We start from the raw sequence: 19,270 nt of genomic DNA, 5'->3' as shown, positions 1-19,270 counted from the left end.
TCCCTTTTGGGGTAGTGTTCCCACTATTCCCTCTATAATTTCATGCGCAATACTGGGATCAATTTCAATAAAATTTCCCTTGGCAATGCAATCCAAGAGTTGTCTATGCGTCATATTTAACCCAACATAAAAATTGCAAAGAAGGATTCTAAAGTTCACCTCTAGGGTGCACTTATGATAAGATTCCATCATCCTATACCAAGCATCTTTTAAATTTTCTCCTTGCCGTTGCTTGAAGTGAAGAACTTCAAACTCGGGAGACATAGGAGCGGATAAGGAATTCGACATAGCGACAAGCAAGCAAACTAACACACGAGCAAACAAAAGGCAAAGGGAAAAAGAGGAGGAGATTGAGAAAGAGAGGACGAATAAAATGGCAAAGGTGAAGTGGGGGAGAGGAAAACGAGAGGCAAATGGCAAATAATGTAATGCGAGAGATAGGGATTGCGATGGGTACTTGGTATGTTGACTTTTGCGTAAGCCTCCCCAGCAACGGCGCCAGAAATCCTTCTTGCTACATCTCGAGCTTGCGTTGGATTTCCCCGAAGAGGAGAGGATGATGCAACATAGTAGCGTAAGTATTTCCCTCAGTTTTTGAGAACCAAGGTATCAATCCAGTAGGAGACTGATGTCTACTACACAACCTTCTTGTTGTAGACGTTGTTGGGCCTGCAAGTGCACATGTTTGTAGGACAGTAGCAAATTTCCCTCAAGTTGATGACCTAAGGTTTATCAATCTGTAGGAGGCGTAGGATGAAGATGGTTTCTCTCAAACAACTCTGCAACCAAATAACAAAGAGTCTCTTGTGTCCCCAACACACCGAATACAATGGTAAATTGTATAGGTGCACTAGTTCGGCAAAGAGATGGTGATACAAGTGCAAAATAGATAGTAGATAAAGGTAATTGTAATCTGAAATTATAAAAACAGCAAGGTAACAAATGGTAAAAGTGAGCGTAAACGGTATTGCAATGATAGGAAACAAGGCCTAGGGTTCATACTTTCACTAGTGCAAGTTCTCTCAACAATAATAACATAGGTAGAACATATGACAAGCCCTCAATATGCAACAAAGAGTCACTCCAAAGCCACTAATAGCGGAGAACAAACATAGAGATTATGGTAGGGTATGAAACCACCTCAAAGTTATTCTTTCGGATCGATCTATAAAAGAGTTCGTACTAGAATAACACCTTAAGACACAAATCAACCAAAACCCTAATGTCACCTAGATACTCCATTGTCACCTCAAGTATCCGTGGGCATGATTATACGATATGCATCACACAATCTCAGATTCATCCAACCAACATAAAAGTACTTCAAAGAGTGCCCCAAAGCTACTACCGGAGAGTCAAGAGCGTGTGCCAACCCCTATGCATAGGTTCCCAATGTCACGAAACCCGCAAGTTGATCACCAAGACATACATCAAGTGTTCTCATAAAAGACTCAATCCGATAAGATAACTTCAAAGGGGAAACTCAATTCATCACAAGAGAGTAGAGGGGGAGAAACATCATAAGATCCAACTACAATAGCAAAGCTCGGGATACATCAAGATCGTGCCATAGAGGAACACGAGAGAGAACACGAGAGAGAGAGATCAAACACATAGCTACTAGTACATACCCTCAGCCCCGAGGGTGAACTACTCCCTCCTCATCATGGATAGCACCGGGATGATGAAGATGGCCTCCGATGATGGGACCCCCCTCCGACAGGGTGCCGGAACAGGGTCCCGATTGGTTTTTGGTGGCTACAGAGGCTTGCGGCGGCGGAACTCCCGATCTATCTTCTGTTCAGGAAGTTTTAGGGTACGTAGGTATATATGGGTGCCGGGGGTACGTCGGTGAACCTCCGGGATGCTCACGAGGTAGGGGGGCGCGCCCCCCACCCTCGTGGGCAGCCCGAGACTCCCATGACGTGCACTCCAAGCCCATCAGGTTGGTTTCCTTCCAAAATTAACTTCTCCAGTTGATTTCGTTCCGTTTTGACTCCGTGTGATATTCCTTTTCCTCGAAACACTGAAATAGGCATAAAACAACAAATCTGGGCTGGGCCTCCGGTTAATAGGTTAGTCCCAAAAATAATATAAAAGTGGATAATAAAGCCCAGTATTGCCTAAAACAGTAGATAAAGTAGCATGGAGCAATCAAAAATTATAGATACGTTGGAGACGTATCAAGCATCCCCAAGCTTAATTCATGCTCGTCCTCGAGTAGGTAAATGATAAAAAAGAATTTTTGATGCAGAGTGATACTTTGGCATAATTTTAATATAAATCTTCTTAATTGTGATATGAATATTCAGATCCGAAAGATTCAAGACAAAAGTTCATATTGACATAAAAATAATAATACTTCAAGCATACTAGTCAAAGCAATCATGTCTTCTCAAAATAACATGGCAAAAGAAAATCATATAGTTAGGCTATGCTTCATTTTCGTTACACAAAGATGTTCCCAACTTCTATACCCCCGATGACAAGCCAAGCAATTGTTTCATACTTAAATAATCTCAAACTTTTCAACCTTCACACAATACATGAGCGTGAGCCATGGATATAGCACTATGGGTGGAATAGAATATGATGAAGGGGATTGTGTGGAGAAGACAAAAATGAAAAAGTCTCACGTTGACGAGGCTAATCAACAGGCTATGGAAATGCCCATCAATTGATGTCAACATGAGGAGTAGGGATTGCCATGCAACGGATGCACTAGAGCTATGAATGCTCAACAAAAGAAAACTAGTGGGTGTGCATCCAACTTGCTTGCTCATGAAGACCTAGGGCATTTGAGGAAGCCCATTGTAGGAATATACAAGCCAAGTTCTATAATGAAAAATGCCCACTAGTATAAAAAAGACAACTTATGAGACTCACTACATGAAGAACAAGGTGCTAGTTTGAAGCACAATATATGAGACTCACTACATGAAGAACAAGGTGCTACTTTGAAGCACAAGTGTGGAAAAAGAGATAGTAGCATTCCCCTTTTTTTGGGCCTTTCTTTTTTTTAATATATTTTGGCCTTTCTCTTTTTTTTTTTAATTTGGGCAATGCTCTAATAATGATGATCATCACACTTCTATTGATTACAACATAAGGATTACAACTCGAAACTTAGAACAAGATATGACTCTATATGAATGCCTCCGGCGGTGTACCTGGATGGTGCAATGAATCAAGAGTGACATGTATGAAAAATAATGCATGGTGGCTTTGCCACAAATACGATGTCAACTACATGATCATGTAATGGCAATATGACAAAAGTAATGTATGTCATGATGATGATGATGGAAGTTGCATGGCAATATATCTCGGAATGGCTATGGAAATGCCATAATAGGTAGGTATGGTGGCTGTTTTGAGGAAGATATAAGGAGGTTTATGTGTGATAGAGCGTATCGTATCACGGGGTTTGGATGCACCGGTTGCGCCAACTCTCAAGGTGAGAAAGGGCAATGCACGGTACCGAAGAGGCTAGCAAAGGCGGAAAGGTGAGAGTGCGTATAATCCATGGACTCAACATTAGTCAAAAGAACTCATATACTTATTGCAAAAATTTAGAAGTCATCAAAAATCAAGTACTACGCTCATGCTCCTAGGGGGATAGATTGGTAGGAAAAGACCATCGCTTGTCCCCGACCGCCACTCATAAGGATGCACAAGCCAGGTACACTTCATGTTTCAAATTTGTTACACAACTTTAACCATACGTGCATGCTACGGGACTTGCAAACTTCAACACAAGCATTTCTCAAATTCATAATCACCCAACTAGCACGACTTTGATATTATCACCTCCATATCTCAAAACAATTATCAAGCATCAAACTTATCTTTGTATTCAATTCACTCAAAAGAAAGTTTCACATATCTTGAACACCAAGTATATTAACATTAAGCAAATTACCATGCTATTAACGACTCTAAAAATAATCTAAGTGAAGCATGAGAGATGAATAGTTTCTTTAAAACAAATCCACCACCGTGCTCTAAAAGATATAAGTGAAGCACTAGAGCAAAAATTATCAAGCTCAAAAGATATAAGTGAAGCACATAGAGTATTCTAGCAAATTCCAATTTGTGTATGGCTCTATCTCAATAAATAATTTCAGATCTTGATACTTTATTCAAACATCAATCAAAGCTAACAAAAGAAAATGACGCTCCGAGCAAAACACATATCATGTGGTGAATAAAAATATAGCTACAAGTAAAGTTACCGATGAACGAAGACGAAAGAGGGGATGACATCCGGGGCAGCCCCAAGCTTAGTTGCTTGGTTGTCCTTGAATAATACCTTTGGGTGCCTTGGGCATCCCCAAGCTTAGGCTCTTTCCACTCCTTATTCCATAGTCCATCGAATCCTTACCCAAAACTTGAAAACTTCAACCACACAAAACTCAACACAAAACTCATAAGCTCCGTTAGTATAAGAAAATAAAACCACCACTTAGGTACTGTAATGAACTCATTCTATAATTCATATTAGTGTAATACCTACTGTACTCCAACTTATCTATGGTTCATACCCTCCGATACTACTCATAGATTCATCAAAATAAGCAAACAACACGATGAAAACTGAATCTGTCAAAAACAGAACAGTCTGTAGTAATATGTATAAAACGTATACTTATGGAACCCCAAAAATTATTAAATAAGTTGATGGACCTGAGAAATTTGTCTATTAATCATCCGCAAAAAGAATCAACTTAAAAGCACTCTCCAGTAAAAAATGGCAGCCATTCTTGTGAGCGCAAAAGTTTCTGTTTTTTACAGCAAGATCATATAAACTTCACCCAAGTCTTCCCAAAGGTTCTACTTGGCACTTTATTGAAACAAAAGCTATAAAACATGATTACTACAGTAGCATAATCATGTGGACACACAGAAACAGTAAGGATAAATATTGGGTTGTCTCCCAACAAGCGCTTTTCTTTAATGCCTTTCTAGCTAGGCATGATGATGACAATGATGCTCACATAAAAGATAAGAATTGAAACATAACGGGAGCATCATGAAGAATATGACTAGCACATTTAAGTCTAACCCACTTCATATACATAGGGATTTTGTGAGCAAACAACTTATGGGAACAATAATCAACTAGCATAGGAAGGTAACACAAGCATAGCTTCAAGAATTTAAGCATATAGAGAGGAAACTTGACATTATTGCAACTCCTACAAGCGTATGTTCCTCCCTCATAATAATTTTCAGTAGCATCATGAATGAATTCAACAATATAACCAGCACCTAAAGCATTCTTTTCATGATCTACAAGCATAGAGGATTTACTACTCTCCACATAAGCAAAATTCTTCTCATGAATAGTAGTGGGAGTATCATGAGAGACTTGAACACTAAAAATTGTTTCCACATTAAAAGAGTAATGTTCAAAAAAAGGGTAATCATAATCATGACAAGATTTGTAAATATAATCATCACTAATTTTTATAGCATAAGTTTCATCACAATAATCATCATAAGTAGCAACTTCGTTCTCATCATAATCGATTGAAACCTCTCCCAAGATAGTGGAATCACTAAATAAAGTTGACACTCTTCCAAATCCACTTTCATATTCATCACAATAAAATTTAACATCCTCCAAAATAGTGGGATCACTACTTCCTAAAGTTGACACTCTTCCGAACCCACTTTCATCAATATAATCATCATAGGTAGGAGGCATGCTATCATCATAACAACTTTGCATATCAAAACTTGGGATGCTAAAAATATCATCTTCATTAAACATAGCATCCCCAAGCTTGGGACAAAAATTAATTCCGGCAAATATATTCTCAAATATTTCATCCTCATCAAACATAGCTTCCCCAAGCTTGGGCCCTTTCATATCATAAGCACAATCACTCTCATCATTAAAAATATTGATAGCACCAATAGTATAGCAATTATCATCATCACAATGAGTAGTAGGAGCAACATCATTTGGGATGGATACCTTTTTACCTTTGTTTCTCCTTCTTTTCTTTTTCTTCTTCACATTATGTGTAAGTTCAACCTTCCTCTTTGAGCTCCTTATTGATGAGATTGGCTGAATAGAAAGATCCTCCTCGTTACCTGATTCATCGTAGGAAATAATAGGAGGAGATTGGGAAGCCTCTTCCCTTTCATTAGTATTCTCATAATCTTCCATTTGCTTTCTTTTCTTTAGGTAATTGACAATATAAGGATTTTCAATGCAATTCTCCGCACAATATATATAAATTTTCTCTAGATCAAAATCAAGAATTTTATCAAGATTAAATTTTGGAATACCCTCAGTCATACATTTCATTTCTTCATAACCCAAAAGAAGGCTAAGCTCTTTATGATGCTCAAGGGTAATCAAATTATCACAATATTTGGAAACGACTTGATCATGAAACAAATAGCATTGGAGCTTTAAATGACCATGTTCATTGCAAAGTTCACAAGGGGTACTATAAATATTGAATCTTTCAGCACATTCATCTAGCTCTTCTTGCAACAATTTGGTTTCTAAGTACTTATGCCTCTTGCAATATCTATCTTCCCTATTTGGTGTGTACTTACAAACCCAATGCACTCCACAAAAATTGACATGTTTATAGGAGACATTTTCATCATAACTAGTGCAATCATCATTAGCATCATGGATATTCAAAGAATTTGCACTAACAACATTGCAAAAATGCTCATCATTAAAATATTTAGTGCCAAACAATTTAGAGATTTCTTCTTCTAGCACTTGAGCACAATTATCCTTTCCATCATACTCACGAAAGATATTAAAAAGGTGAAGCGTATGAGACAAACTCAACTCCATTTTTTTAGTTTTCTTTTATAAACTAAACTAGTGCTAAAACAAGAAACAAAAAGATTCGATTGCAAGATCTAAAGATATACCTTCACTTACCTAGCCTCCCCGGCAACGACGCCAGAAAAGAGCTTCATGTCTACTACACAACCTTCTTCTTGTAGATGTTGTTGGGCCTGCAAGTGCACAGGTTTGTAGGACAGTAGCAAATTTCCCTCAAGTGGATGACCTAAGGTTTATCAATCCGTAGGAGGCGTAGGATGAAGATGGTCTCTCTCAAACAACCCTGCAACCAAATAACAAAGAGTCTCTTGTGTCCCCAACACACCCAATACAATGGTAAATTGTATAGGTGCACTAGTTCGGCGAAGAGATGGTGATACAAGTGCAAAATAGATAGTAGATAAAGGTAATTGTAATCTGAAATTATAAAAACAGCAAGGTAACAAGTGGTAAAAGTGAGCGTAAACGGTATTGCAATGATAGGAAACAAGGCCTAGGGTTCATACTTTCACTAGTGCAAGTTCTCTCAACAATAATAACATAGGTAGAACATATGACAATCCCTCAATATGCAACAAAGAGTCACTCCAAAGCCAATAATAGCGGAGAACAAACGTAGATATTATGGTAGGATACGAAACCACCTCAAAGTTATTCTTTCGGATCGATCTATAAAAGAGTTCATACTAGAATAACACCTTAAGACACAAATCAACCAAAACCCTAATGTTACCTAGATACTCCATTGTCACCTCAAGTATCCGTGGGCATGATTATATGATATGCATCACACAATCTCAGATTCATCCAACCAACATAAAAGTACTTCAAAGAGTGCCCCAAAGCTACTACCGGAGAGTCAAGAACGTGTGCCAACCCCTATGCATAGGTTCCCAATGTCACGAAACCCGCAAGTTGATCACCAAGACATACATCAAGTGTTCTCATAAAAGACTCAATCCGATAAGATAACTTCAAAGGGTAAACTCAATTCATCACAAGAGAGTAGAGGGGGAGAAACATCATAAGATCCAACTACAATAGCAAAGCTCGGGATACATCAAGATCGTGCCATAGAGGAACACGAGAGAGAGAGAGAGAGATCAAACACATAGCTACTAGTACATACCCTCAGCCCCGAGGGTGAACTACTCCCTCCTCGTCATGGATAGCGTCGGGATGATGAAGATGGCCTCCGGTGATGGGATCCCCCTCCGTCAAGGTGCTGGAACAGGGTCCCGATTGGTTTTTGGTGGGTACAGAGGCTTGCGGCGGCGGAACTCCCGATCTATCTTATGTTCTAGAAGTTTTAGGGTACGTAGGTATATATGGGTGCCGGGGGTACGTCGGTGGACCTCCGGGATGCTCACGAGGTAGGGGAGCGCCCCCCCCCCACCCTCGTGGGCAGCCCGAGACTCCCCTGACATGCACTCCAAGCACATCAGGTTGGTTTCCTTCCAAAATTAACTTCTCCAGTTGATTTCGTTCCGTTTTGACTCCGTGTGATATTCCTTTTCCTCGAAACACTGAAATAGGCATAAAACAACAAATCTGGGCTGGGCCTCCGGTTAATAGGTTAGTCCCAAAAATAATATAAAAGTGGATAATAAAGCCCAATATTGCCTAAAACAGTAGATAAAGTAGCATGGAGCAATCAAAAATTATAGATACGTTGGAGACGTATCAGAGACCACGCACAAGTCCCTCGTACCTGCACAAAACGATAGCTACTCGCAACCAACGCTTAGGGGTTGTCAATCCCTTCACGGTCACTTACGAGGGTGAGATTTGATAGAGATAATATTTTTGGTATTTTTGGTATAAAGATGCAAAGTAAAAAGTAAAAGCAAAAGCAAGTAAATAAAGTGATGGAGATTGATATGATGAGAATAGACCCGGGGGCCATAGGTTTCACTAGTGGCTTCTCTCAAGAGCATAAGTATTCTACAGTGGGTGAACAAATTACTGTTGAGCAATTGACAGAATTGAGCATAGTTATGAGGTTATCTAGGCAATGATCATGTATATAGGCATCACGTCCGTGACAAGTAGACCGAAATGATTCTGCATCTACTACTATTACTCCACTCGTCGACCGCTATCCAGCATGCATCTAGAGTATTAAGTTAAAAACAGAGTAACGCCTTAAGCAAGATGACATGATGTAGAGGAATAAATTCATGCAATATGATAAATACCCCATCTTTTTATCCTCGATGGCAACAATACAATACGTGCCTTGCAACCCTTTCTGTCACTGGGTAAGGTCACCGCAAGATTGAACCCAAAGCTAAGCACTTCTCCCATTGCAAGAACTACCAATCTAGTTGGCCAAACCAAACGGATAATTCGAAGAGACTTGCAAAGATAACTCAATCATACATAAAAGAATTCAGAGAAGAATCAAATATTTTCCATAGATAAGCTGGATCATAAACCCACAATTCATCGATCTCAACAAACACACCACAAAAAGAAGATTACATCAAATAAATCTCCACGAGAGAGGGGGAGAACATTGTATTGAGATCAAAAAAGAGAGAATAAGCCATCTAGCTACTAACTATGGACCCGAAGGTCTGAAGTAAACTGCTCACACTTCATCGGAGGGGCTATGGTGATGATGTAGAAGCCCTCCATGGTGGATGCCCCCTCTAGCGGAGCTCCGGAACAGGCCCCAAGATGGGATCTCGTGGATACAGGAAGTTACGGTGGTGGAATTAGGTTTCTAGCTCCGTCCCCGATCTGTTGGGGGTACGTAGGTATATATAGGAGGAAGGAGTACGTCTGTGGAGCGTCAGGGGGCCCACGACGTAGGGGGGCGCGCCCAGGGGGGGGGAGGGCGCGCCCCCACCCTCGTGACCGCCTCTGGCACTTCTTGGAGTAGGGTCCAAGTCTCCTGGATCACGTTCGGTGAGAAGATCACGTTTCCGAAGGTTTCATTCCGTTTGGACTCCGTTTGATATTCCATTTCTTCGAAACACTGAAATAGGCAAAAAACAGCAATTCTGGGCTGGGCCTCCGGTTAATAGGTTAGTCCCAAGAATAATATAGAAGTGGAAGATAAAGCCCATTATAGTCCAAAACAATAGATAAATTAGCATGGAGCAATCAAAAATTATAGATACGTTGGAGACGTATGACTCACTTGCACTTTGCTGATGGTCCCTTACTTCTGATTGAGGCATCAGAGGAGGGAGAGAGCGAGATTAGCCGAATCCTTCAAGTATATGAAGCGGGGTCGGGGCAAATGGTGAACCGAGACAAGTCGTCTATTATGTTCATCAAGAATACCAAAACCACTACGAAGAATGCGGTCATGTAGATCCTCGGTTTGCAACACGAAACATTAAATGGGAAGTATGTAATGGGTTGTGTCCTGTCGATGCAAGGCAAAGTAATTATGGTTAGGTATATGACACAAGCGATACCAGTGTATGCAATGGGTTGTTTTGACCTTACGAAGGGTCTTTGTGAAGAGCTAAGTAACATGATATGCAAATACTGGTGGTCGCAACAACAAGATGAAAAGAAGATGCATTGGGTCGGGTGGGAAAAGATGAAATTACCCAAAGAGGAAGGTGGCCTCGGGTTTAGAGATCTATACTCATTCAATCTGGTCATGCTAGCTCGACAAGTATGGAGACTCCTACAATCCCCATAGTCCTTGTGTGCACAAGTTATGCAAGCAAGGTACTACCCTGACGGTGACATCCTATCAGATGCTCCCATGGCATAGATGAGCTACACTTGGTGAAGCATTCTCAAGGGTATGGAAGTTGTCAAGGAAGGTTATATTTGGCGTCTAGGGTCAGGGGAGTATATAAAGATCTGGTCCGACCCTTGGCTCCTAAGACACCTGTCCATGAGACCAATCATGAGACGGGGTGCAAACTTACTCACGTGGGTCTCCGAGTTGATTGATCCAATTCTAACAAATGGGATTGGAAGCTCATCAGGAAAACCTTTTGATGTGGAGCATCATATGGTCATCCCCATGGACCTACCTACGTCTCCCACGACATCACTTGGACCAATGACAAGGGCTCGAGCAAAGGCTATCGAAGATAAGGTGAACTCTATCCTCTACGAACTATCACTTTCTACATATGAGACATGGCTACTACCTCAAGCGGAAACCCTATGTGTGATCGGGTGCTGGGAGGAAGGCCACGGATCAGCTACACCCAACGGACTAGGCGGCGAGGACACCAAGTACAAGGAACAAGAAGAAGCGTTGCCAAAAGCCTACAGCCACCGGAAGACCGGTCCGGACCGGACGTCCGACGCCTGGAGACTCCACCAGCCCGAAGAGCCAGCCAGTGAACGCTACAACGGTCATACATCCGACCTCGACCGGACGCCCGACACACCCCAGCGACCAGATGACCGAGTCCCTCCGGACATCCGGTGTCACCCAACAGAAGGGAAATTCTTGGAAGTCCGAAACCTCTGGATGACCGACAGCCTCCGGAAATCCAACGCCGCCTGATCAGAGCCAAAACACCAGACGTACGACACCTACCGGATGACCGGACCCTCGCGAGTCACCGGACGTCCGGTAGCTGCCAGACGATCGCGCCTGTCTATGCACAGCGTGTTGGGTCGAGGTCCATGTACCCCTTCGCCCACGTAGACTATATATACTCCTCCTCCTTCCTCTTATTAGGGTTAGCATTGGTTTAGCTCATTTGAGAGATAGAGCTTTGCTCATCCATCCGGATCTACTCCATCGAGAGAGACCGCGGCCTCTGCGGAGAAGAACCATCTTGGATTCAAGACCCCTCACGGGAAGACCTTAAAGACCTCCTCACGGAGAAGAACTTGCTACTTATACCCTCCTTTGTTGATCGTAGATCGTGTATCTCTTTGTGTTTCGAGGATCTAGCACATGTGTAATCGAATCTTGTTGGTTTGAGTGTTTTATCTCCTCATGTTTTCCCTCATGTTCTTTGTGTTCATCGCGGGATCCGCTCCAATCGTGAAAGATCGGGCATCTAGGGTTCTACCCTACATCATCTTGGTATCATGAGCCACGTTGACCAGGATTTTGGAGCCCTCCCTCTTTGTTTTCTAGCCTAATTTTGTTGATTTCATCCTAATTTCAAAAATCCACAAAGAATAGCCCCCAATTTTCTTTGTGATTTGTTGGTTTTGATGAAGTTTTGTTGGATTTGTTCCGTGGATTTGCTTTGCCTCGAGTGGATCTAGCTTTTCCCCGTCATTTCCCCCATTTACATCCACAGAATCGCCCAAATTCGACCAATTTTACCACCTCCAGCTCGAAAACTTGAGTTCATCCCGTGCCCGAAATCGCCCAGGCACTGGATGTCCAACAGCGACCGAACGTCCGACGAGTACTTGTCGTCCGACCACCACCGGACGTCTGATGTTCCCTGACAAACTGAAATTTTTGCACGAAAATTTTCAGCCACCGCCCACACTTCCGCATTGCCGCTCCACTTCCACTTCCGCATACGCACCCCAACACCACTTTCCGCTCCAACACTCTGATAACCCCAAATATCAAACCACCATCGCTTTCCACAACCACCATTGCTTCCCACACACTCCGACAAATTTTGACACGTTTTGTCTTGAGAATTTGAGTTGCGGTTTCTGTTTCCTAATGCGTTTTGGCAACTTAGGGACGGTTCGACATCAACATCACCGCCACTCATCTTCATCACAGACTCGTCATCAACAACGGCCACTTCACCGTCATCCGTCCTTTCTTACAAACGAGTAACCCTCGACAGTAACCTCGACGGTACTTTGTGTACTCCTTTCCATTGCATTGATAACCCCATGGCCCATTTTTGCATACCTTTCCTATCGAGACTAGTCATTTGAGTATTGTTGGCAATGTTACTTGTGCACATTAGTGATCATTGCATATATCATCATCTTGGTGTCCATATCTTGGTATCATCTCTTGGGTCACAAGGTTGTCATAGCATATACACAATTGCTAGCTTGGTTCGTGAAGTTTTGCATAAGTGGCCATCAAAAGATCTCAAAAGAGAAAGAGCCAAACAAGTTTTTAAGCAAAAGAGGAAGATAAGCAAATAGCTTTTAAGCAAGAACCATAGCATCATACTACATTAAGATTTTGAAAGAACATGTGGTGCCCCCATGTTTGGTTTTGGTAATTGATGACAATCTCTATGGACTAATGGTTGCCTTGAGTTATATTTGAAGGTTTTGTCCATAGGCTTTTCTTGAAGTCCATGTGTTGGTTTCAAGGAGTTTATGAGTTGACCAAGGTGCTATTAAGGAATTATCCAAAGATTGGTCATGTGAGTGTTGAGCTTATTGCAAGCATGTCTTGAAGAAGAAGATTGTGTGATCATTCATGTTTACCTTCAAGACATCATCCAAATGAAGAGAGTTGGAAAGATTCAAGGTTGATCAAGACTAAGTCAAGAGTGAATCAAGTTGATCAACTCACAAAGCGTAGAAGATGTACTGAGAGGGATCAAGTGATCCCATGGTATGGTAAGCATTGTCAATTACGCTCTGTGTACTAACCCATGGTCTTCGTGAGAGTTCTTTGTGGGGTTAGGATGTGGTGTGCAAGTTCAAGTGATGCATCATGAAGATATCAAGTGCTTGAAGCTTTCCGCCCATTGTGGTGACAATGGACTTGTGAAGATGAGCCGAAGAGTGGCTCACCCATAGTGGACTATGGGGGAGCAATCATCTAGTCTTCATCGAGCCAACGCAATCGAGAAAGGTGGTCCAACTTGAGGGAGTCAAGATCATCATCATCTAGCTCAAGTGAACCATGTGCAAGGCAAAGGTTTTCCCTTGATAGGTTTTCTATTTTACCGGTCTCATGGTGGTAGTTGGAAGACCGGGTTATAGGATCGTTTGCCGTACTATCAAGGGGGGCTCTCAAGTTGGTAGCTTGATCGCATCGTTAGTAGAGAGCTCAAACCATTGCATCCTTGCATCATGTTTCTTGGTTCTTATTTGGTTCTCTTTGTGAGTCTTAGAGCTTATGGTCATCTTGATGACAAGCTTGAGTTCATCGAAAACGGAGTTCGCATGCGTCTTCTATGATGTTTTCGGTGTTGGAGGTTTTACCGGTCTTATCCGAGGAAGGGTTCTCACCATTTTATTATGGGCCTTTTCTAATTTGCTTATTATTCATATTTATTTAAAGATTATGTAAGCCCTTGTCGCTAGCTTTCCAACAAACTTGGTTTCATCGAATTCGGAGTCCGTTTGCAAAAGTTGTGGCAGTTTTGGTGTTCTGAAAAGGCTGCAGCGGTACTACCGCGAATTGGAGAGCGGTACTACCGCGGCTCCTACAGCGGTAGTACCGCTTCGGACCAAAAAATCATCCCAAGTCCTGCGGTGTTAGGCCTGGATGCATTTTTTTTAGTACTGCTCGCAAGCAGTAGTACCGCTACCCTTAGCAGTAGTACCGCTACCCCTAGCGGTAGTACCGTGAGGTCAAGCGGTACTACCGCTCCGACGGTTCTTCTGGCCTTTTTGCCTCCTAACTGTTGTGTTTCAAAGGGGTACTACCACCCTAGCGGTAGTACCGCCCCTTGGAGCGGTAGTACCGCTCTGTGCGGGTTGTGAGCATAACGGTTGGATTTTTCCCCACCTATAAAAGGGGGTCTTCTTCCCCAATGAACCTTATCTCTTTATCTCATGTTCTTCCCCCATTGTTGACCTTCTTCGAGCTTGCTAATTCTCAATCCCTCCATGGATTCTTGCTAGTTTCTTAGGGAAAAGAGAGAGGAGATCTAGATCCACATTTCCACCAATCACTTTCTCCTCTATGTGAGGGGAACCCCTTGGATCTAGATCTTGGAGTTCTTGGTGTTCTCCTTCTTGTTCTTCCTCTCATTTTCCTCCCTAGCATTAGTTGCTTCGGTGGAATTTGGGACAGAAGGACTTGGGCACTCCCTGTGCCCTTGCTATGGCATTTGTACATCGGTTTGAGTTCTCCACGGTGATACGTGGAAGTTTCAAGTTGAGAAGCTTGTTACTCTTGGGTGTTTGGGCACCCGAGAGCATGTTCCTCTTGGGTGCCTTGGCGCCCTAGACGGTTGGTGTTGTTCGGAGCTCAATCATTGTGGTGTAAAGCTCCGGGCAAGCGTCGGGGTCTCCAATTAGGTTGTGGAGATCGCCCCAAGCAATTTGACGGGTACCGGTGACCGCCCCCAAGGGTTGCCAAAGTGTACGGGTTCGGTGACCGCCCCCAAGGGTTGCCATTTGTACGGGTTCGGTGACCGCCCTCAAGGGCCCCTTAGTGGAATCACGACATCTTGCATTGTGCGAGGGCGTGAGGAGATTACGGTGGCCCTAGTGGCTTCTTGGGGAGCATTGTGCCTCCACACCGCTCCAAACGGAGATTAGCATCTGCAAGGGGGTGAACTTCGGGATACATCATCGTCTCCGCGTGCCTCGGTTATCTCTTACACGAGCCCTTTACTTATGCACTTTACTTTGTGATAGCCATATTGTTTCTTGTCATATATCTTGCTATCACTTAGTTGTTTATCTTGCTTAGTATAAGTTGTTGGTGCACATAGGTGAGCCTAGTTGTTGTAGGTTTTGTGCTTGACAAATTAACCGTTAGGTTTATTCCGCATTTGTTCAAGCCTAAACCGTAATTATTTTAAAGCGCCTATTCACCCCCCCTCCAGGCGACATCCACGATCTTTCAATTGATATCAGAGCCTTGTCTCTCTTTATTAGGCTTTATCGCCTAGATAGTAAAGATGTTGACTAGGGGATTAGGATTCTGTGACACTCTTAGTTTCGATGGCACAAATTTTGATGTTTGGGTAATTTGCATGCTTAATCTCTTTAGGATCATGGACCCAAATTTAGAGCGAATTGTAGATATGGGTTTTTCTCCTCCAAAGGATCCCCAAATAATATCTTTAGAGGATGAGAAAAACTCTTATCTCAATGCTCAAGCTTCTAATGTGTTGTTCGATGCTTTGAGCAATGTAGTTATATTTCAACTCATGTCGTTCCGGGATGCTCATGAGTTGTGGAGGAAGCTTTAAGATAAATATGGTGTGTCCAAGTTTTGTGGGGATGATTGTTCTCCCTCCACCTCCGGTTGTATAGTCTTCTCAACTTCTTCTACTTCACCTACATGTGGTTTGCCACAAGATAATGATATGGTGAGTAGTTTTGGTCATTGCAATGATGATAGTATGCTTATTATGGATGATCCTTCATCACTACGTTATGGCAATGCTCCTTCTTTGGGCTGTAACACTTCGAGCACTCCAAATGTTTCACATGCTTGTGTTGATAGTCCTTGCATATCATGTAGAAATTGCTTGACTAAATCTCATGATGATATGCTTTCTATGTCTTGTTGCCATGATAAAAATGCATCTATTTCCTCGAATTGCTGTGCTAACAATGTAGAGGAAAACCTACACTCCATGGAACAAGATGTGGTTTTTAATGGTGCCTCAAGGGATCCTACATTATCATCTATTGCATTTTGCCTTATGGCTAAGGCTTCAAAGGTATCTCCTACCTTGAACCCCAATATGTCTCTTGATGGTGATGTTGATGCTAATGATGAAGAGAATGATAATGATGTCTCCTTAAAAACTAAGCGAGAAATGATTTTTAAAGCTCTTCATAAAAATAAAATTGCTCGTTCCAACTTCATGGAAATAATGTCCATTGCCATTGATGACAAGAAATACATTGAGGAGTTGGAGTCTCATCTTGAGGAGCATGAGGTCACCATTGAGAAAATGGAAGGTCATGAGCGTGATTACGCTAATGAGATCAGGGACCTCTCTCAAGCTCTTGAACTTGAACAAACCACCAAGGAATCTCTTGAGGAGACTTTTGCTCTAGAATTATCTAGAGTAAGGGAATCTCGTGATAGAGCTCTTGAGGTGGCCAATGATTTTGAAACTAAAAATGAGGAGCTTGAAGTTGCGCATGCTAAACTCCTTGAGGACTTTGAGCACCTCGAAAATGGCTCAAGGGTCATTAAGAGTGAGCTCATCAAACTCATCGAGTCTCATGCTCAACTTAAAGCTTCATATTCAAAAGAGCTTGCCAAGTTGTCTTCTCCTCTTGTTGCTAATGATGATGCTTGTGCTACTAACTCTATCTCTTGTGAAGCATCCATACTGAAGGACAGTGTTGAGCTACGGGCTCAACTTGAGTTGCTATCTAGCAAATATGGGAAATTGGAAGAAAGTCATGAAAAGCTCTCGAACTCTCATGATGATCTTCTAGTATCCCATAATGTGCTAAAGATAGCTCATGAGGCCATGCTTGCTAAGGTAACATCTAGTGAGCCTCATGTGGATACTAGCACTACATCTAGTCAAAGTGCTATATTGCCATGTGCTAGTCCTTGTAATTCATCTACTCACGATGTTGGTACATCTTGTGATGAATTGCTTTCCTTGCCTTGTTGCTCTAACGATGAAACTTATACTTTCTCTAGTACTTGTGTTGAGACTAACCATGTAGAGGAAATCAAAGAGCTCAAGGCCCAAGTCACTTCTTTGAAGAAAGACTTGGAAAAGTGTCATGAAGGGAAGGCCACACTCAATAATATCTTGAGTGTGCAAAAATCCCCCGATGATAAAGGTGGACTTGGATTCAACTCCAATAAGAAGAAGAAGTCCAAGAGCAACAATAAGAAGGGCCAAAAACAAGTCAAGAATTCGGCCAAGATCATTTGCTTCAAGTGCAAAATTGAAGGCCATCATGTTAGATCTTGCCCTTTGAAGAAGAAGGCCATTAGTGACAAGCAACAAGGGAAGCGGCCACAAGTTCACTCTCATTCTCAATCTCAAGTTGAGAAATCAAGTGAGAAGAAAGTAAAAAGTAGACGTTGCTACCTATGTCGTGAAAAAGGTCACGTCGCTTCTTCATGCACAAATGGTACCTCATCCAACCCAATTATCATTGATGATGTCTATTATCTTTGGAAGGATAAGGTTGGCAATGTGTTTGCCAAGTTTGTTGGTACTCAAAGTGGTTTGAAGCAAAGAACCATTTGGGTAGCCAAGCCTATTGTGACTAACCTCTTAGGAGCCAACTTGGTTGGGGACCAACTAGCTCAAACTTGATCAATAGGTGTTGTTGGAGGGCATTGGACACTTGGCTACATTATGAATAATTAAGGGGACTCCATCACTCTTATTGCCTCAAGCCAAGGCAATTGAATCATCAAGCTTATATCTTATATACAATGTGCCTCCTTGTGGTAACTTGTACTTAAATTGTTTACATTGAAAGTTACTTGCCCACTTGCATGTTTTGGTTTTGTTCGTTGCATCTGTTTGTATATGTTGTGCTTCCAACTTGATTATCTTGAGCAATTAAGTATGTATGTGTTGGTTTGCACATCATGTATGTGTGTGTCATGCATTGAGCCTTTTGCATCTTGTTTATTTCTTAGTTGGCTCTGGTGAGAGATTAATGGAATATCCCATTATGGGGGAGTGATGTGCTTTGTGCACCTCACAATACTATAAATGTGTGTACATGAGTAATACCATCTAGTATTGATATTTCAAGATTATCTAGTTGCTATGTGGTATGTCTTCTCATGAGAAATTCAAATTCTAAATTGTCCATTAATTATCTCTTGTTGGATCCTCTTATTGCCTCTTGTTAAGTTTTGTTCATTGGTATCACATTATGGGGGAGTAATATGATATGTATATTACTAGCCTAGAAAATGTGTACATTTGAGATTTTGTCACCTAGTGTTGATATTGTAGATTATCTTGTTCCTAGGTGGCATGTTAGCTCTACAAGTTGCGATTTGCTTATGTTTGGTGTGAAGATGATGTTGGATATCCTTGCTATCTACAAACGGGAATTATTTCCAAATACTTCTTGTCTTATGACAATTGGTACTCACTTATGTGTGGTAGAAATTATTGATCATCTTTACATTGGCCTTTGTTTTATTTGCCTTATCTCGTGCCTAGGATTTTGTCAACTCCCATTGTTTTCCATACCACTTGTGGATCTTGTTATTTTCTTGATCTTGTTTAGTGTTTTCTAGATATAGTGAAAGTGGTGATCCCACCATGTGCATTTTTATTCAAATGCAAATTCTCTATAATGCACTAGTCTTTGGGGAGCTATCCTATTTTCTATAAAACACTCATATTGTGATCCATATTAAGTGTGTGTTGGTGGATGGCAAGTCATTTCTTTTGGTACTTTGTGCCAACATGAAACTTTGTAGAGAGCTTGGTTTGTTTGGAACCATCCTCTCCTTTGGGAGTTTGACATCTTTTTTTGTGTGTTCCTGTGGATATCTCATTCCTTGATGTATCTTTTAATGATATCTTCCAAGTGATGATTTCTCCATTTTGTATCCTTTTCACTAGGTTTTTCCTTATATTTTGGTATCGGTTCTTGAAAGTCTTGAGCATGCATTTTAACTTCATGTAGTTCCTTTGGCATGTT

The sequence above is a fragment of the Triticum aestivum genome, chromosome 7B, assembly GCF_018294505.1.
Source record: "Triticum aestivum cultivar Chinese Spring chromosome 7B, IWGSC CS RefSeq v2.1, whole genome shotgun sequence".
In the NCBI taxonomy this organism is placed as follows: Eukaryota; Viridiplantae; Streptophyta; class Magnoliopsida; order Poales; family Poaceae; genus Triticum; species Triticum aestivum.
The sequence above is the reverse complement of the archived record's forward strand: the minus strand, read 5'-3'. Positions refer to the sequence as shown.